This window comes from Myotis davidii, unplaced genomic scaffold, assembly GCF_000327345.1.
Source record: "Myotis davidii unplaced genomic scaffold, ASM32734v1 scaffold95, whole genome shotgun sequence".
NCBI lineage: Eukaryota > Metazoa > Chordata > Mammalia > Chiroptera > Vespertilionidae > Myotis > Myotis davidii.
The window spans coordinates 47824-74221 of record NW_006286950.1 but is presented as its reverse complement, the minus strand read 5'-3'; the positions used below and the strand labels follow the sequence as shown (position 1 = coordinate 74221).

The following is a 26398-nucleotide window of genomic DNA, read 5'->3' as shown; positions in this document are numbered from 1 at the left end:
CCCAAACCTTGTTTTGAAAGAAACACCAGCAAAAACACATAGATTAAACAAAACAAAATAAAAAATAAAAAAACCTAATGATTTTTGTTTTAGTTAAGAATATATAATTGGGGACATTTTAGAAAATATATGCCTGGCCTTCCTTTTTAGAAACTTATATATAATATTAATCAGGATTGGAGTAGGGTTAAGATACATAGAATCTAGCAATATGCACATACTTTCATCTATATATACATTTATATATCTCCATAAAATATATGGAGACCTCACTCCTTTGGTTAAGCATTATCCCATGCAGCAAAAAGTCGCTGGTTTGATTCCCTGTCACAGCATATGCCAGAGTTGTGGGTTGATCCCCAGTAGGGGGCATGAAGGTGGCAGCCAATCAATGTTTCTCTCTCACATTTAAGTTTTTTCTCTCTCCCTTTCCCTTCCCCTCTTTCTGAAATAAATCAAAACATATTTTGTAGCCAACATTTTTTATACTTTTTATTGATTTCAGAGAGGAAGGGAGAGAAGAAATTGAAACATCAATGATGAGAGAGAATCATTGATTGGCTGCCTCCTACATTCCCCCACTGGGGATCAGCCTGCATCCTGGCATGTGCCCTTGATCAGAATCAAACCTGGGACCCTTCCGTCTGCAGGCTGACACTCTATCCACCAGCTAGGGCAATATAAACATTTTAAAATAAAATGAAATATATGAAAAAAGAATAAAGACTACTTGCATTCAAAGGTGAAAAAAATAGAGAAGATAAAGAAGAAAGGAAGGAAAGAAGGAAGGAAAAAGGAATTTAAAAGGAAGGAAAGAAAAAAAGAAAAGAATGGAGGATAAAGAGAAGACAATGAGTGTCTGTGTGTAAAGAGAGACAGCCAGAGACAGAAACAGACAGAGGAGGGACCAATAGAATTCTATTTCAGATTATTGGGGCCTGATTAAACATTATGATCAATAAGTATATCAATATGTTGTCAAAAAAGAAAAAACTGAAAAAAATTTCCATCATAAATAGCTTGAACGGAGGCCACTGCTGGCTGGAAGCAGGTATCTGGGATTTATTTATCTTCTATAATTAAAACTTTGTAGCCTTGAGCGGAGCCCAGGGCTGGCCAGGGCAGGCGGGAAACTTGGCTTCCTCCATTGCCGGTGGCAACCCAAGCCTCCTGCTCACTCCAGCTCTGTGGCTGCCACCATCTTAGTTGTGTTAATTTGCATAATTGCTCCTGATTGGCTGATGGGCGTGTCTTGTGGGTGTAGTGGATGGTGGAGTGATGGAGTGATGGTTAATTTTCATCTTTCTCTTTTATTAGTGTAGATAGCAATGTGAAAACTTATTTATAAAATAAAAACAGACACAGGCTCTCAGGAAAATATTGAGACTCATTTATTTATGTTAGGGTAACAGATTTTTTTCAGATGACTTATCTTTCAATATTTCCCAGAGTTTTACCTTTCAAATATGCCTTTTCAGTCAATCAAACACGCACTATACTTGATAACCTATGTGTGGAAAAACTCACCCCTAAGCTTTCAGTGGATTAAATATTCATTTCTGTCTTAAATTGCTTATCTAATGTAGGAAGGAACTGTGGTCTGTTCTTTTTCCCATGAAGTCCCCAGTGACTAGATAGGTGGAATAATTTTGATACTATCTCCATATGTGACTTCAGAATATACTTGGTCAGGGGGTCAATAAAGCTTCAAAGTAGCATACAACCACTTTGTCTCATATTTCATTGGCCCTACTTGCCATATGACAGGTCTGTGTTCAAATGAAAAAGAACTGGCTAATGTAAAATTTCAGAGAGATTATTTGGCAAACATTAATTTTTTTATTCATGTTTTTCTTGTCAAATACTCCTTTGTTTATTATGTTTCTGTACATTTTTTTCATTTACATATAACATACAATCAAGCATAACTAAAAGAAGTAACCTAAAAACCCCATATCATCACTATATCTAGCTCAAATTCCTGAATGTCTACATGCTATCATCATTTCAACAACAGGTCTGGCTGTGCCACTTAGTCTGAAAAACTATGAACTAGAGGAAAAAATTGCCTTCCCTCCACAAACTTTCAATATTTAACAATAAAATAATACCCGCAATAAATTCTCCTATCATAAAAGAAGCAAGGAAAAATCCTCAGCAGTCAGAAGGCTACAGTATTTCTGAAACACCGCTGAACGGGCATTGTGAGCAGGCCGTACAATCAAGTGTTGGTGAATAGTCATTGCTTGTGATACCCCCAAATGGCAAGCTGTACCTCTTATCCAGGTTCTTGTCCTATGAATTTTGAAGAATAAAATTCATAGACAAACAGACTTTATGCAAAAGTGTAGAAATTTATTGCAAGCACATACAAACTCCCGGGTGGGGAGGGATCCCCAAAGGGGTAACCCCCATGAGTGAGTCTTTGTCTAAGGGTTTATAAATGCTGGCAGCTGCTTTGTTCATGCCACTTTCTAATTGGACCCTTCTTTATTTTATGTCCCCTCATGTTTTTTCCTAATTGGCCAATTTTCCCCTTTTCCCTGCCTAGTATCAGTTTAAAGTTTCAAAGCCTACTCAGTGCACCTCCTTCTTCCTTTTCTATTGTAACATTCTGTTGCCCTCAGAGCTTATAAATATTGTGGTAATTTGGAGCTGGGTCCATCCCTCATGTATGCATTCCTTTCCCATGGACCCTACCCTAACTGCCTCTCCTATATCCAACTCATCTCAATTCGATCTTGATTCTGCTCCATAGGATTAGTTTCATGATACAGTGTTTACTGTGGCCCTGGCTCTTCACTCAGGGAAATCCTTCTTTTTCCTTATTCTTCATAGCTTCCCTTGAGATACTGTGCCTATTGTGGACTTGTTCAACTTTTTACACTCCTGTCCAATGAAAGGGATTTGAGGGCAGGTGCAAAAGCCTAAGATACAAACAGCATTTTTTTTTATTATTGTTATTATAGGTTTGTACCTGCTTTAGCAATATAACTCTCTGAAAGCAGAGTAAAAGTTTTATCTATTTGATATTGGCCCATTGCATATTCTACTGAAAAGAGTTTTTGGCATAAAAAAGGCAGGTTTAGGGAGTTTTAGGAATCAAGAGGGTCCATGGGGGAGGAATGCATAGTGCAGGGGTCCTCAAACTTTTTAAACAGGGGGCCAGTTCACTGTCCCTCAGACCGTTGGAGGGCTGGACTATAGTTTAAATAAAAAACAACTAAGAACAAATTCCTATGCACACTGCACATATCTTATTTTGAAGTAAAAAAAACAAAAAAAAAAACGGGAACAAATACAATATTTGTATTTGCATGTGGCCCGCAGGGCCATAGTTTGAGGACCCCTGGCATAGTGAGAGCTTGGAGCTGCCAGAAGGCATATATTCACAGAGAAAAAAAAAAAGGTGCCACAGGATAAGGGGAGAGAAAGAGACCCATTCACAGAAGATAGGGAAAAGCCACAGGTATGGGGAAAAAAGGAAAGAAACTTTCACAGAGGATAGAGAAATGTTGACAAATGGGAGAAAGAGGAAACCAGATTTTCGAAGGAGATAGAGAAATGTTACAAGATAACGGGGAGTAGAGAAATGCTGATAAATGGCAGAAAGAGGAAACCAGATTTTCACAGGAGATAGAGAAATGTTACAAGATAACTGGGAGAGGAGGAGGGGACACCAGTGGGGTTTGAAGCTGATATTCTGCAAAAAAGTGACCAATCAGAAGGGAGTAACAAGAAACAAAGAACTACAGCATTTATAAACCTTAGCAAAAGGGGCTTTGGGGACTACCACCTTGTACTCCCTCCCTATGTGGGAGTCTGTATTTGCTTCCAACAAATTTCCACCCTTTTCATCTACCACCTTTTGTCCCTGGCTTCATTCTTTGAATCCATCTGGACAAGGGCCTGGGAAAGAAATGACCCTTGCATCCTGCTCAGAAAACCCCAATCACTAGCAAATATTCATACCTAGATTACTTATTAAGATATAATTTTCATATCTGATATATCTGATTATGTATATAATTCTGAAACAGGAATTTTAGGGGTAAAATAGGACAGGTTTAGAAAATTTTAGAAATTTTGTAAATTAAGGGGACCATGGAGGAAGCAGAAGGCTGCAGAGCAGCAAAAGATGTATTTCCATAGAATAGAGAAGCTGAAAAGTTGCAGCAAGTATATTTCCGTAGAACGAGGGGCTGGGAAGAGAAAAGGTCTATATTTACAAAATAAAGAGAAGGAATCCCTTCATCCAGAAGGAGAGGAAGAAAGCCCAAAGGGAATAGGAAAACAATAAGGAAGGGGGACAGGGGGTGGAGAACCTCACATGTCCCATGTGAGGTTTGACCTTTGAGCCCAGGAGTTACTATAGTGTGACCAATCAAAGGGATTAGCAACCAATCAGAGGGGATATCACAGCACCAAGAACTGCAGCCTTTATAAAGAGACAGCTGATGCAGTAGAATGAACATGGCCTTGAAGGTCCAGGAGATGTGGCCTCAATCCCACATTTATGATTTCTGTGCCCTTGCCCTCTCCCCATGTGGGAGTCTGTACTTTTTCTTCAATAAATCTCCACCTTTGCTATACCATCCTTTGTCCGTGAATTCATTCTTCAATTCCGGCAGACAAAGACTCCGGGTTCCAGTTCCAAAAATTCCTTTTCAATTTTAAACTCCACTTTCCAATTTGAATCTGGTAAGTTGAAATTTGGGTTTTGGGGAAAAAGGGATAACCTGATTTTCTCTAAATCAGTTAGTTCAAATTTGAGGTTTTACTGTCCTCTCTATCCTTAATTTGATCATTGCCAGTAGGTACTTGAGTCCTCAGAGAATTTTCTAAATAAATGTGAAGGCTATACTCTATTTTTATCTTTGTCCAAATGCTGAGTTTTGATAGGATAGGAAGCTGCCTCAAAACCTTTATCAATTATATCCAACTGTTTGAGTCTATTCACAGCATCAAGACCCAAATTTCCAGAATATTTTTACGGCCTTTCATCCCTGCTTTTCAAAAATCAAATTATTTCCTTATTTTATCTCTTTCTGGTAACACTAGATAAAATTCAATCAATAACAACCCAAAATACTAAAATCCTCTTTTTGACCTCTTCCCCTAGAGCTACAAAATAATTGGACATGCAATCTTGATTTTCCAGACATAGTGTCATCAAATATTCTGCTATTGCTTAGCAGTGACATGGCTCCAGCCTCTGCTAATTGTTACCTCCACTCCCAACTGATAAGCTTGTGCCGCATACTTTCAGGTTGTTGTGGTGCACTCCTCTCCTAAAACCACTATCTGCATTAGGCAATGCCAGATCATGTCACAGTTTCAAAGAATCCAAAAATATTAACTGATTAAAAAATATATATATATTTGGTTCATTCTCTATGTCCAACTCAGGTCAATGGTTAGGCTGTTTTCTACATAATTGCTCAAAGTCCAAGGCTATATGAGGCACCACTAAGTGATAATACCACTGAATGTCACTGATAGCTTCAGCTATGATAGTGACAAGGAAAGACAGTCACACACTGACTTTTCCATGTTTTATTGGTCACAGCTTGTTAAATGTTATCAAAGATAACCTTACTATTCCCCTCAGACTAAATCTGAGAATGCTTCTTCCTAGCCCCTAGTGGGATGACCTCCCATTTCTTAGAGCATTTTAGAAAACATAATTGTAAATTCTTTGTCCCTTTGAAATGTAAATCTTTTTAAAAGCCTTTTACAATGCAAGATTGTCTTTCTAAAGCACCTGGGAGCCATCCCTTTGAAATGTAACACTCAGAGTTAATAATGATCCCTTCTCCCACTCTGTGTGGGGAGTGGGTGGTGGGGGTGTGGGAGATTAATTTACTTGACAGCCTTGTTCCAAGTTAAAAAACTGCCTTTGGAGCTTACTTTTCATTTGGATCAAGACAATTACCAACACAAATGGCTTAAAATCCCTGCACCCCAGCTCTTAAAAATTCTCCAACCTTTTTTTCTTTTTTTTTTTTTTCTGGAGTTGAGCTCAGAATCAATTCTGGCTACTCTGCCCTAGTGCAACAACATAGAATAAAGTCTTCATTGCTTGGGGAAATGTTTGCTTTGACAAAAGGATTAAAAAAATTGTAAGGATGAAAAAAAAATGGGAGAACAAAAGAAAGATTGAACAGTATAGTGAACAGTAATAGTTCTTCTACTATGTACTGGAGTCAACAAGTCTATACTTTCCATATATTATTCCTACATAACCCAATTAAGACCCAAAACTCAAGAAATTCATGGCAAAAAATTGCATCTGTAGTAAAGTAACTTTACGGAGTCTTCTTCATTCGTGGTGATAACCATTGCAATAACCTGGTTATTATTTAACAGGAAAGGAGTAAAGAACAGACTAGATAATATAGGCATGCCATTTATTTATACAGCTTTGCTAGAAAGCTGTACTTTAACATTCTGCAAGTCTGTTCCCTGCTGATGGATGGGAGAAGGGACTGGACAAAGGAAGTTTGGATGCCTGCCTAGGCACCCATGCATAATTCATGCACTGGGCCTCTAGTATGTTAATAAAAACGGACTTTATTATCATTCAAAGGGTGTATACATTGCCCAGCCAGTGTGGCTCGGTGGATAGAGAGTGATATATATATATATATATATTAAAAAAAATAGGATTACAGTTATTTGATGATTAGTCACATGACTCACTGTGGATAAGAGGTTTTCTTATAGACCCTGCCCTGCGAAACTGGAGAATGTGCTTCAAGAAGTAAAACAGCTGTAAAAAGAGAGGCCTTGGGGACTAGATGGGTCCATTGCTCAGAAAAGGAAATACATTTTGAGAACAAAGGACAGGATGCACCTTGATTGGCACTCCAGGAGTTTGCCTCAGGGATGCTGACCATTCTCCCATCCCAGGAACTGGTGGCATTGGGTTTTAATCCAATGGAAAATTAATTTACCTTATCAGACTTCAAGATCCTCTGAAGTGAAAAGTGGGGTTCCTGTGGTTCTTGTCCTCACGAAGTTTGAAGACTAAAGTCATGGACAAAAAGGTTTCCATAATAAAAGAGTGAAGGTCTGGGTGATGTGGGAAGATGCTTACCTGCCAGTCACACCGGGGAGCAACTCAGTGTCCAGAATAGGCTCATCCACCGCAAGGGCTCTGAACCTGAATATTTAAACTCCTGGACAAAGTGATAGGGGAGAGGACGCTTAATAATAATAGGATGGAAGCAGATACAAACTCCATCTGGGCAGGGGTGCCCCCAGAGGAAACCCCATGGGAAAAGCCTGCTCGCTCGCTCTCTAATGGGAAAATCAAAAAGTCCTGCCTTTTGTCCCTTTGTCTCTGATTTATATATGCTGCAGTTCTTTGTTTGAATCTGACCTTTTCTTATTGGTCCCTTTCCTTAATTTGGAACCCCCATGTTTCCTTCATTGGTCATTCTGCTACAGCTCAAAGCCCATGTCATGCCCCCACCCTTTCTCTCCCTCTTGTCTTTCTGGTTGGCATCACTTTTGATTTACCTTGTGGTTTTCTCCCAGTTGTGCTGGCAGAGATGTCTTATCTTATAGCTCTCCCAGCTGCTCAGGTCAGAACTACTGTTGGTCTAACTTATGGCCATTTTACTTGCTCAGGCCAGAGATACCCCTGTCTGTCCTTGGTTTATGGCTGTTTTAATTGCTCAGGCCAGGAATGTTTCCATCTGCCTATAGCACTTCTCTATCCTCTGTACAAGTAAGAAATATTTTGGCGTCTTCAAGTCTCCATCTATGCATTCCTCTCCCATGGACCCTCCTTATTCATAAAATTCCCCAAATCTGCCTATTTTGTCCCCAAAACACATTTCAGAAGGAGACATACAGACCATGGACTTGAAAGCCCGCATCCTGCTCCCCTTCCCCCCTGACATGTAGCCTTTCTTCCCTACCCCCATAGAATCAGCAGCCTAGTAGGTGTTACAGCAGAATTTACAGGATTACCTGCTGTTCTCTCCATATTGCCAGCATTATTGGAATAAATGCTCATTTATGACTTAACCTTGTCTCTGCTTAGTTTGACTCAAGTAGTGACAGGCATTCCAGGCCCGTTTTGTGTCTGGTTTCAAAAGAAGTGCTCTCCCTGGGTTCTTTGGCTCTCTAGCTCTCTTGCATGCCAGGTTCCTTGCTCTCCTGTTGCAGGGGGCACTTCCCTGCATTTGCCCACGTTGCCCAGGGCCATGTGGACTCCACACAATGGACTGATGAACTTTAACTAGCCTGACACTCTGCTGGACCCAGCTCCAGCATGGAATGGACACTTTGACACTGGCTTTGCTTCTGGCTTTACTGCCCCCTTTTCAGGACTCCTTTAAGGGGCCTGGGACATTGAAAACTGAGGAATGTAAATCCACACAAATAAAGCCTCTCACATCTCATTCTCCTGAGGGGGTTTCTGAAAATGTTGATTTCAGCAGTGCCCCAAGAACTCACCTCCCATGTGCAACAGGAAAATCTGGCTCACCAATTTCTCTGGTAACAATGGTAGCTAACCGCAGTAAGATAATGGAAATTTCAGAAAAGAAGCAAACAAACATACCCCTATCACAAACATGAATCCATTTAGATGGGCCTTTAAAATTAATTAAATGTTCTTTCTGTTTGTTTGTTTTTCAGATTCTGTGCTTATTTATTTTACCTTCTTGCATTATGACATCAGTTTCCACTGAACATATCTTGTTACTTCAACATCTCTATAGAAAGCTTTTTAAACTTCTGGCTACTTAGACTCCATGAGGCTCAAGTCTGTCTAAAGGGCGCTCCATTTTGTTACAGTACCTAGTTAGATATGAGCAGGGCAGGGACAGGACATACCGATCATGCTTGAATAAAACAGAGGAGTAAGGAATGGTACATTTACACAGTGGAAATCTATGTGAGAATAAAAAGAAGGGACTCCTATCATTTGCAACAGCATGGGTGTAAAAGTATTATGCTAAGTGAAATAAGCTACCAGAGAAAGATAAGTATTACATGATCACACTCATCTGAGGAATTTAAAAACAATCATCACAATTGGACAAAAGAGAGGGAGAAACAAATATAGCTAAAACCACTCACAGCACCAAAAGGCAAACCTCATGAGCCCACCAGTGAAGCAGGCAAAGAGAATTCTATGGAACCCACCAGCTAAACGGCTAATAATACAAAAGGATTAAGCCAGAACATGAGAGGAGCAAAAATAAGTACAAAATCAGAGCATTTTTTAACCAATTATAAATCCTACCTATCAGTGGTGAAATAACACTATTTTTTCATTTTCTTTTATGCTAATTTGTAAAATGAAAATTCATGTTTAAAAATTTAATATCATCAAACCAGTACAGTGTTCATAAGTTTCAATCCCTTCTTTATGAAAAATTATATATATACTAGAGGCCCAGTGCACAAAATTCGTGCATGGGAGTAGGGTGTCCCTCACCCCCAGACTGCACCCTTTCCAATATGAGACCCCCCAATGATGGCCAACTGCCTGTTTAGGCCCGATCAGCATATTATATAGGACTTGAGGCCCGGTGAACAAAATTTGTGCACGGGGTGTGGGGGCGAGGAGGGAGGGGTTCCTCAGCTCGGCCTGTGCTTTTGGGGGATGTCTGACTGCCAGCCTGGTCGTCCCCCTAACTTCCCCCCTGCCGGCCTGATTGCCCTAACTGCCCTCCCCTCCCAGCCTGGTCACCCCTAACTGCCCTCCCTTGCCAGCCTGGTCGGCCCCAACTGCCTTCTTCTGCTGGCCCGGTTACCCCTAACTGCCCTCCTCTGCTGGCCCAGTCCCCCCCAACTGCCCTGCCCTGGAGACCTAATCGCCCCCAACTGCCCTCCCCTGCTGGCCATCTTGTGGCGGCCATCTTTGACTACATGGGAGCGACCACATGGAGGCAGCCATCTTGTGTGTTTGAGTGATAGTCAATTTGCATATTACCTCTTTGTTATATAGGATATATATAACTTTTTATATATTATATAGGATTATATAACTTTTCTTGTTTTCTTTATTATATAGGATAGTGATTGCCTGCCAATAGTATTATCTATCATTTTTATTTGCATATAATGTCTTTATTTTATTAATATTCTTGAAGCTTAGCAGAAGCAAATTGGTAATGTTATGAAGAATAGATAGCTTATCTCACCCATTTAACAAAGAAGTCAGTAGTCTTGGGATTTGCCAAGATAAAATTGCCTGATGTTCTTGTTATGGAATATGGAATTGGTGCTGAAGAGACAGTGGGACACTCTGAGGTTTCAGGAAAACCTTTTATTCAAAGCTGCACTGCTGGTTCATATACTTGCAAAGATATATGTACCCTATGTTCATTGTGGTGAAGACATGGAAACAACCAAAGTGTCCTTCAGTAGATAGCTGAATGAAAAAAAAGTGGTACATACATACAATGGTATATTACTCATCCATAAGAAGAGATGAAGTACTGCCATTCATGACAACATGGATGGAACTTGAGAATATTATGCTAAGTGAAATAAGTCAGAGAGAAAAAGTTAAGAACCATATGATTTCACTCATATGTCGAATATAAAACTGGAAAAAAAAATGAGCAAACAAAAACTCATAGACACAGAAAACAGTATGGTGATTACCAGAGGAAGGGTGAAGGGGGTCAAATATATGGTAGCAGAAGATGATTTGACTTTGAGTGGTGGGCACATAGAGCAATATGAAGATCATGTACCAGGTGTACTGGTTAATAATACGGATTTTGTAATCAAAGAAAACATGATAATTTCAAGAGAAACATCAAAAGTGCTTTATTCAAAGTAATGTCCATTGCTAGCTACACATTTCCCCCATTTTTTCAGGTAATTTTGCAGTCAATGTTGATGGTTAACCTGGATCAACCCAGGATTTTGTGCATCTGGGATTCTCAAAATAAATCCACTTTTCATCACCAGTCACAATTCGATGCAAAAAAGACTTTCTTTCGTGCTGTTGAAGCAACACTTTACTGATAACTTTTCGGTTTTCCATTTGTCTTTCGTTCAGTTGGTTTGGCACCCATTTTCCTTCCTTTAAAATCTTTCCTATTTCTTGTAAACAATAGGAAATTGTTTGTTGAGCAATATTTAATCTTTCTCCAAGTTGTTTTTGAGTTGGACACACATCTTCATCCAATAACGTTTGTAATTGTTGGTCTTAAAACTTTTTCAATTGACCTTGATGTTCTTTGTCTTTCACATTGAAATCATCACTTTTAAAGCATTTAAACCAGCATTCACAAGTATCTTGTGATGGAGCATGTTCACCATAAGCTTCCTGAAGTATACTATAACTTTTTCTTCAAAATAAAGTAATGAAGTAAAACTTCCTGCAAATGCTTTTTTTTTGGCATGAAATTTGACATTTTTAAGCATAAAAATATCTATGATGTTAACACCTTCAGCAAATTTGACATATGTTTTGAACTTGCTGTCAATACAACAAAACAGCATACATATCAAATCGCATATATATCAACATATATGTCATTCCATCTATTGAAAAAAAATCCGCATTATTAACCGGTACAGCTTGTATAATAGAAATGCACACTTGAAAACTGTGTAATCTTATTAACCAATCACCCTAATTAATTTAATTAAAAAAATCTATGTACAGTGTATATAAAACCCTATTATGCAAATAGACTGAACAGCAGAACAACCAAACAACTGAACAATCAGTCGCTATGATGTGCGCTGACCACCAGGAGATGTGCACAGAACATGGCGGGCATCAGCTGTGGTGGTATGGTAGAGCCGGAGAGCCAGACCAAGGCAGGGTACCAGTTGCTGTCATCAGGGTGAGCCTCTGGTGGTTACTGAAAATTCTTTGCTCCTGTGCGCCGTGGTCCCCGCTGGTGCTTGCCCCTGCTGCCAGTGCCAGCCCCACTCACACCTGCTGCCAGTGCCTGGTGCCTGCCCTGATCACCTGTCACCATCAGTGGGTGTGTGAGCAGTGGCTGCTGGCCCCTATCGCCCCTGAGGACTTCTCCACCTCCCCCTGCTCCTGAGGGGTGATTAGGGCAGCAATTACCATTCACACCCACTGACAGCACCAGCCCCACTTGCACCTGCTGCTGGGGTTGGCCCCAATAGCTCCATGCTTTCAGCAGGTTCGAGCAGGGCCAGCACTGTCAGCTCGTGGGAGTGTCAGTGGTGGAGCAGAGCTGCTGGCAGTGAGGGGACTGGGGGCTGTGGCGGGAGGGGCCAGGCTGGGGTATGGAGGATGGGCCAAGACCTGCCCCTGTGCCATTGCCACCTCACATCCCACAGTTCCTTTCAAGGTGCTTGAGTTCGTGCACTGGGCCCCTAGTATGTAATAAAGAAGCTGTGATTTTTGAGTCAGTTTGATAGCAAAGAATTGACTGTAGCAAGTCAGTAAAGGAAGTATTTTCTTTTTCTTACTCACCATTAAGAAATTAAATTATATTTTATTTTAAATAAATATATTTTCTATACTTAACTAAATAAACTTCTTATGGTATAATCTAAAACTTAGTTATTTGTCATATTTCTAGATTTTAGATATAGGACTTTTACTTTAAGCAAAGCAGGTTTTTAAAGATTAACAGGTTTTATCATTAATATCTTTTTATCACTACTCTATATTCTGAAGTAGGCTCCTAAGATTCAACTCTGTATACCAGTATAGATATAGTATTAAAGTAACATATATTTAAATATCATTTGCTCAAAAAATGCCTTAAATAAAAATTCCAGTCAATTGTAAATTGGTTCATTACTGGAAATATGCAGCTCTCCTTAGAAATCCATAGCATTTGGTCATTTGAAGGTAATTACAAAACTACTTTATGCGATATGAATTGTGGCCTCATTATACTCGCCTCTGGGCAGCCGCAGTAGTGATGCTGGGTAAGCAGCATTTCCTCAAATTCCCCCAATGCTACTATGTTCCTCTCAACTTTGCTGATTTCATGTGTTTCCTGCCAACTTAAACCTTTTCATGTTTTTTAATATGACTCGATGCTGGAATAAAATCTCCCATAGACAGAATTTAGCAAGGTCTCACTTGAAAATGATAAAAAATGAAATTTATGATGCTCATGAAAATAACCATCAGGAATAAAAATGTATACGTTTTAGGAACCTGGAATAAATTTACAATGAAAACTTACTCTGTTTTGCTCAAATATAAATTGAAGAAATAAATATTTCAATTTGATGATTATTATTTCTAAACTCAAACAAATGCCTATATTCATACTTAAAATCAATTTAAAAGCAGTTTCTAATGAAAGTTAATAGAAGTAATATTTTGGATATTTCTAAGTTTAGACATTTATAAGTTTCAGGTATGCAATTTGTACATCCTACATTGTGCTCACCACCAAAATTCTAGTTTTCATTAATCTAGAAATTTGTTTGTTTGTTTCAGGGCATGTCACCATATTGTAGATCGCCCTGCCCTCTTTATTCATTTTGTCCTCCCTCCAGCTCCATTCTCCATTGGTAACTGCTGATCTGTTGTCTGCCTCTATGAGTTTGTTCTTGTTTTGTGTTTATATTCTAGATATGAGTGAAATCATATGATATTAGTCTTTTTAAAGTAGTGTAAATTAGTTTTTACTTTCAGAAGACCAGTGTCACAATAAGTATGTGAAAAACTGTAGAAGTAATAATGAAGAGTAACTTAAAATAATGTATATTTTCAGTAATACATAGTGGTTAGTGTGAACTAAAAGTTGTAAGTTCATGTTAATTTATACATAATTGGCTTATGCAACATTAATTTTAGGTCTTAGGAACATATGACAGCATCACAATACATAATTATTTTGGTTTCATTTTTAGTTATTAAATAGTATAAAGACTAATGACAATATTATGAGCCACATCTTTCTATTCAGATTTCAGAGATTATATATTCATATAAGTCACTTAATATCTTTTCAATAAAATAAAATATTAAGAGTTTTAAACACACTTTGGCCTTCTTACCTTCCACCGAGAACACCGTGCTTTTAAATTTGCTCTATGTTCTTATCCAAAAAATAACCACATAACTTATGATAATACACACAAGTATGCATTCTCTCATTTACACACACACACACACACACACACACACACAGATGCACATATACACACAAACACATACACACTCAGATCACATGTATTAAAAATTGGGAGAAATAAAACCTATGAAACTCAAAAAAGAAAGTAATCCTTGAGAAAGGAAAAGGAAATAACATCGTTGAATGCTGACTTTCTATTATCGACAAAACCACCTGTTGACACTGGTTATTGGTGTACCTTCTCACTTAAAAAACATTTCTGTTGCTGCTCATCCCATTCTCCTGCTGCTGCTTATAATTATGTTGTTGTTTCTGCTGTGTAAATAATCTATGATTTCTTAGTTGCTTCCAATATTTATTGTATTTTATGTTCTTTAGTTTCATCAATATGCTTTTATGAGGATTTTTTTATTTTTTTTTTAAATACTGCTCAGCACAAAGCAATTGATCTAGTTTTTTCATCTAATATGATTGAGATTTTCTTATGGGTCCAATTATATTGTAGGTGAAAGAATATTCTGAATAAGCCAAACATAATCCCTGCTTCTCACCAAGCACAGCGTCTAGAAGGGATAATATTGAATAAACTAATATATCAGAATATACATCATCTGAAATCTTAATTATTTTTATTAAATTTAAACTAGATTATTTCTTTAAATGTTCATCATTCTAGCAGTACATAGGTTTTCTACTTCAGGATCTCCTATGAAGTTCATTTTTAATATTATACTCTATTGTCCACATATGATTTCTCTCTTTCATACTTGTTTTCTTTCTCCATAATGCCTATACACTTCTGTCCTTTTTATGCAAACTATTGTGCTTGCTAGAGCTTCTCCATAGGATGTGATATTTCAACATTATCTATTTTATAAGTCCTCAAGATTAGACAGACAGATAAAATCCAAGTCTCTGAAGGTACTAGTATATCTTAAACTATCCCTAAACCACATACGACTAATCAAATTAAGGGGTCTTGATACCTGATGCTGAAAAATATAACCTATTATTAAGGATGCAATAGTCTAACTGACAGTCCTAGGTAAACCATAGCATGCATCAGCAGTCAGTCATCTGACTGGATACCGACAGCCTGGGAAGAAATAACCATGGTTAGGATGAAGAGGTGGATCTATTGAATATCAGTTTAATAATGTTTTTACACATGTCAAAATAAGCCTGCATTGTTGCCGAGTGATAACCCAAGGCAGGGTATCATCAATTCTTTCTTGGTGGGGAGGGGAAGACATGTGTGATGTCTAGGGTTGAATCTGAAAAATGGAGTAGCTATTTGCCAGTTTATTCAGGGGAAGAGAAGAGGAGGGAAGAAGTGCATTCAAGGGAAAGGAAGAAGTATAAAGTTCAAGGGTACATAAGGAACGACAGGTATACAAAATAGAACATATTTGAGTATGGCCATTCAATGTGTGTGTGTCAGGCATAAAAGATTTGAGGCTGGATTGCTCTATGCCCCATATTAGTTACTAATAAATAATTGTGAAAATGACCGGACTCCAGCAGGACCATGAATGTAATCATTATAACGAACAGTTTATTTAACTCTCTTTTGATGTCATTCTGTATGTATCTTTAAGTACTCTATGAAAAACACTATATAACATTTTGTCTTCTGTTATATATTAATATGAAAAAGATATTACAGTAAAGCATGTAACAATATAACACAATGTAAATGTGATATTTAAGGACCGGTAAGCATTTCTCTTTAAAGTGGCTTCTGGGAGTTAAGCAGCCTATGTTTAAAAATGATCTCACATTATCATATATGCCCTTGACCTTTTTTTTTTTTTAGTTTTATGTTAACCTCATTCTTCACAATTCCATTTAAACCATGCTATATAGTTAACTTTATAATCACTCCCACTGTGAAATAGATAAGATTTCTTTCTAGAGAATTCTCATGTATAAATTTCGTCTTCAAAGGAAATGCTTCATTACTGGAATTCATTTATTTATACATGTTGGAAGTTATCCAAGATGTTAAGGACCAATTTGTTAAATTGGTTTTTGCAAAATTCATGGAAGCTATTATTCTCATTTTTTTGACATCAAAATGTGTCTCTCTTTGGTAATCATTAGGAGATTAATTACAGCCATGGACAGGAAATCAGCAACATGGCAATGAAGTAATTTAGTATTTAAATAATAAAATACACATACATGTTTTATGGTTATGTATTTTGATCTCTGTAGACTTTATTATCTTGCAAAGCGATTTGGATATTTTAATTGAAACTACTGTAATTGCTTCCTACAGTTCTATTTATAAGCTAACATTTACAATAGAAGAATAATGTAAATATTCTCTTTCTAGATATAGATGATTTAGAGATATGGATAAATTTTTAGATATAGGTATAGATCAATTAAAACGTAGGATTATGTATAAATTTTAAATTTTCTAGCAAGTTGTATAGAAATAATTAATACACAATTAAATGGAACTTTTCAATTTTATAGGAAACCTTTAACTTTTATGTTCTTTGTGACAGAGAATTTTTTAATATCCAATGACTATTTTCCTGTATTAAAAATTAAGTTTCCTAAAGAGTGATGCATAAAAGATAAATTTGTTCAGTTTTTAGTTGTTCATAATAGGCCTCTGGTGGTTTTGAAGTAATATAGGGGAAAGAACAACATAAAACTCTGAGCATCACCAAGGCACTCACACACTCACTTAGACTTCTAAGTAGATAACTGCTCCTAACTCCCTTCTATAAAAAAAAAATCTGGAGGTAGCACTCTGTGGATGAAAACATATGTGTAGGTGCTGCTTATCTTAAAAATAAACAATCAAAAAATTGGCAAAGGGGGGTGGGAAATGAGGGACATCTTTCATAGTGTCAATAATAGAAATATTAAATATCACAAAAATAAAAAAAAACATATATGCATATATGCATAGCACAAGGACACAGACAATAGTGTGGTGAAGGCCTGTGGAGGGGAGAGGAGAGGTTGGGAGGAGGGGGACAAAGGAAGGAGGATATGGGGAACATCTGTAATACTGTCAACAATAAATAAAAGAAAAAAAAAAGACAAGATAATGCTTCAGCTGGCTTAGGCAACTCCAAATAGCTGTTTTTGGGAACAGGGTGGTGAGGCAAGAAGAGAGAAGTAGAAACCCACCTCATTGTATCATGTGGTCACTGAATAAATAATTGGGAAGATTTAACCACCAAAGGTGTGTGCAAGTGTTAGACATTTTGCAGGTCTTTTTTCTCTTTTTCTCTAGCAAGTTTTCAAGTTCAGGTGATTCACTAAAAAAAAACCAGATACAATTCATTTAGTTCTCTCTCGTTTTTAGGTTTAAAAACTAATATTATGAAGTCATTCAATCTATACAAAAATAGAGGGAGGACTACCCATCACCCCGCGTTAACAATCATCATTACATGGCCAGAGTTGTTTTAGTATGCCCATGTCTCCTTACTCCTGCATTATTTCAAACCAATTTAAAGCAACATGTCATTTCTTCTATATTTTATTATATGTTTCTAAAAGCTAGAGGTTTTTAAAAGGAAAAATACGATTATGTCAAAATTAATTAACTATCTCTTAATCTCACAGAATACATAGTTAACATTTACATTTATCCAATTGTCTTAAAAAAATTCTGTTATTTGATTGGCTGGATTTTTCTATTTGCTTACAGTGGGATCCAAATCAGGTCCGTACATTACAATCTATTGATGTGCATCTTAATTCTCTTTCAATACTTAGGTTCTGCCTGCTCCATCTTTCTTTTTTCCTGCGGTTCTTGTTATTTTTGTTGTTGAATAAATTAGATTCCTTGTCATGTTAAGTTCTTCATGGTCTGAATTTTGCTGATTATAACCTTGTGATGCTTTTTCACATATTATTTGGTCCCTTTTCATACTTGGAAATAAACTGGAAGTTAGTTCAAGAAGCTTAGTCAGATTCCATTTCAATTTTGTTTGTTAAGAGTGATAGTGTATAATTCCAATAGGAGGTACATGTCTGAATATCACTCTCTGCTGTACCAACCATTGATTGCATTGCCTAGATCCATCAACTCATTAGCAGTTGCAAACTATTTATATCCCATCTTTAATTTTATCACGTTGTCTAAAGATATGTGTATAAAAGAAACCTCAGTCCATTAATTATTTTATTATTTTGATTTTCCTCAGGTGAGTGGCAGTATGTGTGCTCTGGGGTTTCATCTATAGTTCATGACTGATCGCACCCTGTAATATTAACACCCCATAACGTTATTGTTGCCATTACCTGACCTGACTCCAAACTCCTTTCAACATTCTATTAGCTGCATTATATCTTGTAACAAAAAATTGATCCAGATTAAACAAACTATAATGGCTTGTATAACCATGAACTTTCACTGATAGAAGTTAGCACCAGAAGTGGATTACTTCAGGCAAGAGACCCTCGTGAAATGAGATTCTGATATATCTATGTGAATTTGATGGGTTTACGAATTTATCTAGCATAAAGGATGAGTACAGTAGGGTTTGGCAGGATGGGCAAAAAAGACTTAAATTAATGTCTGTTTATGCTTACCTCTCAAACATAAGGTCTTAGGAAATTGAGCAGATTCTGACGAAGAACAGTATGAGGGACATGAAGAATATCGCAATTTAGTGTGTGTTGGCTCTGTCTAATAACTAGAAACTTTAAATAAAGAAAGAAATACAAAGTCCCAAACTTTTTATTCCAAGTGTGGTCAGATCCCGGTAACTTTTTCTGACTGGATATAGATACTCGATCTTAGTTTCTAAAGAGCTGAGTTACCCAGAATTCAAAGGTTAAACTTCCAAGTTGTCCAATTATGTCCTTTGAATTCTCAGATACCTGGGAATTGAAATGAGAGCATATGGGGGAGTTAGATGAGTCAGGTGACTCCCATGCCCCAGTCCCTCTAACTCTCCCTCCCAGAAGATGTATCACCTTTTCCCCACAGGATGAGGCAATATGTACCAGTCTTGCTTAATGATCCTAAGGCAGACTTCCCCAGGGAAAGAATATCTTCTCATTCTCTAGTCTCCAACCCTTCAATCGCACAGCTTCCCAAATTTATAAATAGACTTAATTCCCTGCATATTCAGTAGTAGGAGAAATTCAAATAAAATTGTGAATGGTTTTGCATATTTTGGATGTTTTGGAATAGATTTTGATGGTGTTAGGCCATGGGAGCTAGAATGTAATTTTATAGCCAGTGAATATAGCCCTATAGATAAACTTGTTAGAGTTTACAGTTTAAGGTGGGTGATCTTGCTACCAAGAGAGATTCTTCTGGTTCATTCACTTGGTGGTCTGAAATCAGAATTCTCAAAGCTTTTGTACAATAAATGAAGCTGAGATGCTGGGAACTCTTTGGTGTGATATTGAGAACTAATTTAGAAAAAAAACCACACAACACATAGAAAACAGTGGAGTGTACTTATTGTGCTGATTCATTTACTAGTCTCTGACTTTGCCCTAAGACACTCTCCTGTAATACTCAGGAGAGTGCCAGAATCTTTGAAAATACTGTATTGTGTTTTTCTTTAGACCAAAGGTGAATGAACAACACTGCAATTAAAATATTCTCATGTATCTTGTGCCTTGGCACTCTGCCTCTATTTCCTTTGTTACTTTGCTTGACTTGCAGAGAATTGAAGGCTAGAATGTGTTTTGTTTTTCCTCATAAGATTCCACTGGAGCCATGTTTCAGGATTTAATTCTGTTGTGCAAAAGATATGCACTCACGCCAGATTTGTAAGGCAGAATTGACACAGAGGCAGCATAATCCATATCTTGAAAGACAGCAAGCTGACTAACTCCTAATCTGGAAAACTGAGCCTAGATACTCTGGTAAAACAATCTCTGCCTTTGGGTCCCCTTTCTGCTCCAGCTATGCAGTTGCAATGTCTGTGTAGTTACGTGTCTAAGGTCATAGCATAGCCGATCGAAGTTATCTGTCCTGCAATTTTTAATTCAAGGTCTTTCTTCTGCTGCCCTTTGAGTGACAACTACTCCTTGTTACTTGGCCTTCGTGAAGCCATTTCACTTTGCTGAAGGGAAAATTGTATTTCTCTGAGATGACTTTTCCATACTGCAGGTGGTTTCTTCTGTACCCAAAGTAATAATGTGAATACGAAAAATGTTATTTGTGAAATGAAAATTTTGCTTTCAACCCAGAGCCACTTTTGAGGGGGAGAAAAGCAGCACATTTAAAAGACAAATAACAGTTCACATATTGCATACCAACTGGTCCCATTCACTACTTTTTTGTTTTGTTTTTAAAAACACTGTTCCAGTGACATATTATATACAAGATTGCTTTATCTGATCAGAAACCGTTATTCTGTGATAAAATAGCTCACTTCTAAAATGGGCCAATTCAAGTGTGTAGCAGCAATTCACCACGTCGATGGCAAATTGCTGGCAGCCCACGGCATTGTGTGCTCCGTGTGAGAGATTAAGCTCCAGCCAGTGCTCTTTTCCATAGAGCATGCCATTCTGAGATCTAAGGTAATACTTCTCTCTTGAGGTACAAGTACCATTGTTAGTGGCCCATGTAAATATTAGATTCTTTGACTTTCCATGACAGGATTATAAAAGGGACTTCCATGTGAGGACCCAAACCAACGGGAACAAAAACAATAGGTGTGTGCCCTCAAGAAGGGGAGTATCTGCAGGAAAGCAACTGGAAAAATAATACTGATCAGTATTTACATTAGCTGTCTGAATCCACATTTGAATTCACCAGGAAAATGTAAACACTATGAAGGAATTTAGTGATAACCAAGGTATTCATGTGAGATATGTCTAAGCCACCAAGGCTCACAAAACAAGTTCTTTCCTTGTAGAAACTCTTTTCATAGTACAATCATCTTTGCCTCTAAAGTAAATTATTGACTAACTATGAAGGATGAAAGAATCCTGTGCATTTTTGTGTTACTTCACTTGGACATTCTCAATTAGATAATTATCATTTTGTTTTGATTACAGTGTCCTTAGTCATATACCGTATATAATCTGCACTAAAACATAAAGAAAATAATCTTTTTTAGATAGAATGATTGCAGGAAGGAGAACTTCAAAGGATTCTGGAACCAGCCATCTACTCACGTTGGTAGACTGGCAGTCTATTGAATATTGAAATATTTCAATAAGTCTATGAGTTAGCAAACTAAGTAGCATAATGGGAATGAGAAATATAAGGACAGTGAAGGTGACTAGCTGATTCTACCAAAACTGGAACATTTAAAGAGAGAAAAGGTCAACATTGGTTGAAATTATCTAACTGAAATAGGCAGCCAAGTAAGTTTTTGAACCACCACTGTGGCGCTCCAAATCCCTCAAGCATTCATAAAAACTTTACATAGTGAGAGCCAGGGCCCCCTTGTTTCTACAAGGTAAAGCTTGAAATGCAGTTATATTTTCCTTATTTTTATCCACTCCTGAAATTATACTTTTGTAAATTTCTGTTGAGAATTTACACTCAAGGGTGAGTAAGTTCAATTTAAGTTCTCCCTTCAGCAAAAATGTCTTGAATAATATTTCTCCCCACATGCTGTGATAATCTTAATGGAGAATAAATGGGGAACTTCAGTGTATTGAATCAATGCAATGTGCAAGACATTTTTCATGTTAACGCATATAACTCTCCTGAAGAGCTCCATGAGGTGAACTTTATTTTCATCCCAATTTTACACTTCAAGAAACTAAAGCTTAGATAAGTTAAATAACTTGCTCAGGATTGAAACACCCAAGTAGAATTAGTAGAGTGGCATTGATTTGTTTGCTAAGCTACACTTCATGTCTCCTTCATCCTTTTAGCCTGTTTTAGTACTCATTCATCTCAACTACTGTGTATTCCTGCATGTTCATGGACTACCACTCTGTGTCATCACTTATGGCTGCCTTATTAATACATCTTTTTCTTATTCCAATGAATTTTAAGTAGTGTGGTACAACACACTGATGTACCAATGTGAATACGGTGCTACATGGAACTCTGTTTCTGGCCACGATGGAGTAACAGGAACAATAACTTCTTTCCTATAAAAAGCAATAAAAAATGGGCAAAGGAAATAAAATAATGATTTTCTACTACACACTGTCTCAGGAAAAATAAAGGATGATAATCCATAAGCAACAAGAAGCAAAAATGTTGATCCTTATGAATATCCCTGCTTACTGCCTTGAGAGAGTTTCCAGACTGAAACACTGAGAAGAAACCTCAATGAATACAGAAGACATCTCTAAGTTGTTGGGGGATAGGGCTGAGAATATAGGAAAACAAAGGTAGATAAGGTTCATAGGACAGAGAACCAAATAGTAGAAAGAAGAACAAAGAGAGGAGTGCAGAGATTTTCAGAGGATTCCCCACAAGTGTCCAGGAAAATAATACATGGCACACATCTATAATAATAAAAGCATAATATGCTAATTAGGCTGGACATCCTTCCTTCCTGACAAAGCTGCAGCAGGTGGGGGCTTTGGCAGAGGTGGCAGAGGTCCCTGGCCGCATCAGGGGGTAGAGGGGTGGGCAGGATCCGGGGCCAAGGCCCTTGTATGAATTTCATGCATCAGGCCTCTATAATGAGAGAAAACTCTCCAAGATTGGGAAGCCACCACTCAAAAAGATAAGAGCTTCTTCATAGCAAAAGAAGCCATCAACAAAATGAAAAGAGAACAACTTTATGGGAGAACATATTTGCCAATATCAGATCTGTCAAGGGGATAATTTCCAACATATATAAAGAATTTATACAACTAAAAACCAGGAAGACAATACAATTGAAAAATGGATAGAAGACCTGAATATACAAAGAGGACATACAAATAGCCAATACGCATATGAGAACATTCTCAATGTCATTAATCATCAGAGAGATGGAATTAAAACTATAATGAGGCATTACCTCACACCTGCCAGAATAGCTGCCATCAGTAAATCAACAAATAACAAGTACTGGCGAGAATGGGGAGAAAAACTGTTGGTGGGTGCAGCCACTGTGGAAAACAGCATGGAGTTTCCTCAAAAAATTAAACATGAAACTGCCATGTGACCCAGCAATCCCACTTCTGGGGATACATCCTAAGAATCCCCAAACCCCAATCAGAAACTATACATTACCCCTATTTTCATTGCAGTGCTATTTACAATAGCCAAGATATGCAAACAGCCCAACTGCCCGTCAGTAGATAAGTGGATAAAAGAGCTTTCGTACATTTACACAATGGAATACTAGGCAGCTATAAAATGGAAGGAATTCTCACCTTTTGTGACAGCTTGGATGGATCTCGAGATTATTAGGCTAAAATGAAATAAGCCAGCCAGAGAAAGACAAATACCATATGATCTCACTTATATGTGGAATCGAATGAACAAAATAAACTGATGAACAAAAGAGAACCAGAGGTATGGATACATAGTACAGACTGACAGCTGTCAGAGGAGAGGTGTGTGGGGCAGACGAGTTGAGAGAAGGTGAAGAGAATTACCAAAGAACACATATGCATAGCTCATGGGCACAAACAACAATGTGGTGAGGGCCAGAGGGAGAGAAGGGCGAGTCTGGGTGGAGTGGGGCATAGAGGGGAAATGAGAGATATCTGTATCAACAATAAAAATAAAATAAAAATATTAAAATAAGTAAATAAAATTTTTAAAAAGAGTAACTGCCACATACACATGATATGTACAATAGTTAATGTTCTGTATGAGAAAACCTGGTAATTTATGAATAACTGAGTAGAATCCTCAGGAGACTCTTTCATAACTAATGAGGAATAATTAACAATATATTAAACAAAGCTCTTGGGGCCCCTAACAAAGCAAGAACCTAAAGCAGATAAATTACTGTTTACAAGCAACGGATATGCTTACCAGAACAAAGCTCTGAAACATTTATTTAAATAAAAAATATGTAGCACTCAAAAATGTAAAATTCACAATATTTTACTTCTAATTAAAAACAAACAAACAAAAAACCAAACCCCAGAGATGCAAAAGAGCAGAAATATTCAATCCAAGGATGAAAGACATCAGTCAATCCAAACTAATATAGAGGTGACAGAGAAGTTAGAATAAGCGGGCAAGGATATTAAAATAGTTTTCATAAGTATGCACCACTTGTTTGTTAGTAGAGGCATGAAACATGTAAAAGAAGGACCCAAATGAAACTTTGAGCGATGGGAAACAAAATGAATGAATGAAAAGTACACCGGATGGGATTAAGATCCCGAGGCCCGTGGCGTGGCTGGAAGTCCTGGCGCCTTCTGTCCAGGTCCAGGTCGGCGAGCAGCCCCTGGCCTCAGGCCTTTGGCAATGAATGGCCTGCCTTTCGCATCTGCAGAAAGAGAAGCGGACCTGCAGGTTGAGGCTTGAAAGTAATGAATGGAGCCCCGAAATGAGCTGAAGGTGTTGGCTGTGGACTTTGAGAAAAGTCACATGAAAACCATCATCGTAAGATGTTGAGTGGAAGGATCTTCGTGATGAAATGTCTATAAATGGGGGAGTCCAGCCTTGGTCTCGGAGCCCAAAGGACCCTCCGGAAGAAGCCTCTCGGCAGCAGTGTCTGCAGTGTGAGGCATGGGACTGAACTGTTTGCCCAAAGCCTGTTGTGACTGACCTCCCACCCAGTGGTGCCAGCTGGGTCTGCTCAGCCTCTGTTGTTAATATTAATGCCTGTAAAGTGCCCCCCTACCCCGCAAAGGAGAATCATTTCAGAGCTCTGTGGACTTCATCTTCAAAAATAGCCAAATAATTCGAGAGAAAATGAGTTTATCCCAGAAAATCGTGGGTAGTTAGTGAAATTAGAGTATAACTAGGAACATTCAGAAACCACACGGAGGGTATGGGTATGGCTCGCGTACTGGCGGGACTGCAGTGACATAACTGGAAGGTAATGAACATGAACTGAGAATGCTCTTTTGCGGGAAGCAGATGCTCCGCCTAGAAAATCATTCCTCAAAGTGGAATTCTTAACTCAGTGTGTCTTGGGCTTAAATTTTGAAGCACAAATAAACATTTTCAAAAAAAAAAAAAGATGAGATATTTTGAAAGATAATATTTGTGACCTAGAAAACAACCATAAAAATGTATTAAATAGCCGAGACCGGTTTGGCTCAGTGGATAGAGCGTCGGCCTGCGGACTCAAGGGTCCCAGGTTCCATTCCGGTCAGGGGCATGTACCTGGGTTGTGGGCACATCCCCAGTAGGAGGTGTGCAGGAGGCAGCTGATCGATGTTTCTCTCTCATCGATGTTTCTAGCTCTCTATCTCTCTCCCTTCCTCTCTGTAAAAACTCAATAAAATATATTTTTAAAAATGTATTAAAAAAAATGCGAAGAAAAAATTTAAAAGGACACTATTGATATATGGGACAAATTAAAGAAAATTAAGTGTGGGTAATTGGAATCCCCAGTGGAGGGAGTAGACCAGAAATATATTTGAAAATTTGAACTTGAAAATTTTCCAAATTTGTGATAGCTGTAAATCCACAGATCCAGGAGTTCACTGCCTCCAACAACAAACACACAAAGTAAACTACAAAAAGGCACAAAGCAAACAAATTGTATGAAACCAATGATAAGGAAAAAATCTTCATAGAACCCAAGTAGAAGGACTCATTACATGTGGAAGAACCAAGATGCATTTCACAGCAGCTTTTCATCAGAAACAATGCATGGGAGACGACAGTAAACAGTATCATAAAGAAAAATCCATCTGCCAACCCAGAGTCTATACACAGAACATATTTTCTGTAAACTAAAGAGTAATAAACATTTTTAAGATATACAGAAGCTTAAATAATCATCTTTAACTGATCTGAATTACAAAAGTATAAAAGTCTGTTCTCCAGGCGGAAGAAATTATGAATTATTATGAATAAATATGGAATACTGAAAATTTTAGCTATATGTATACTTATATAAGAACATACTCTCTTTCTTAAATCTCTTTTAAACACATTCAGATTTTAAAAAGGTAAATAATTTTTGTGTGTATTAAAATGTGTAAAACAATAAAGGTCCATAAAAAATAAAAGTAGACTATTATAAGACTTTTATACTCTATGGCACATGGTATAATGTCACATACAGTAGATTGTGATAAATCAAAAGTGTATACTCTATACCCAAACACAACCATTAACATAGCTAACAGTTGTAGTAATAAAACTCCCCCAAAATAAAATCATAAAAATATCTTATATTATAAAAGCATAGTATGCAAATTGTCCCCTCTACCAGAGTTCTTCTGGGACTTCAACCAGGGGACGGGCTGGCAGGGGAAAGGGAGGGAGGCCCAGGCCAGCGGTGGCAGCAGGT

At 37.7% G+C, this 26398-nt stretch overlaps 1 long non-coding RNA gene across 1 annotated transcript; it reads left to right on the top strand.

Annotated features, from left to right (window-relative positions):
* Nucleotides 1-11092: 11092 nt before the first annotated feature.
* LOC107182284 lies at nucleotides 11093-24857 on the top strand. Its single transcript, XR_001513000.1, has 3 exons — nucleotides 11093-11103; nucleotides 21734-21742; nucleotides 24782-24857. It is a non-coding gene; the product is annotated as an uncharacterized LOC107182284 (long non-coding RNA).
* The last annotated feature ends 1541 nt before the right edge of the window (nucleotides 24858-26398 follow it).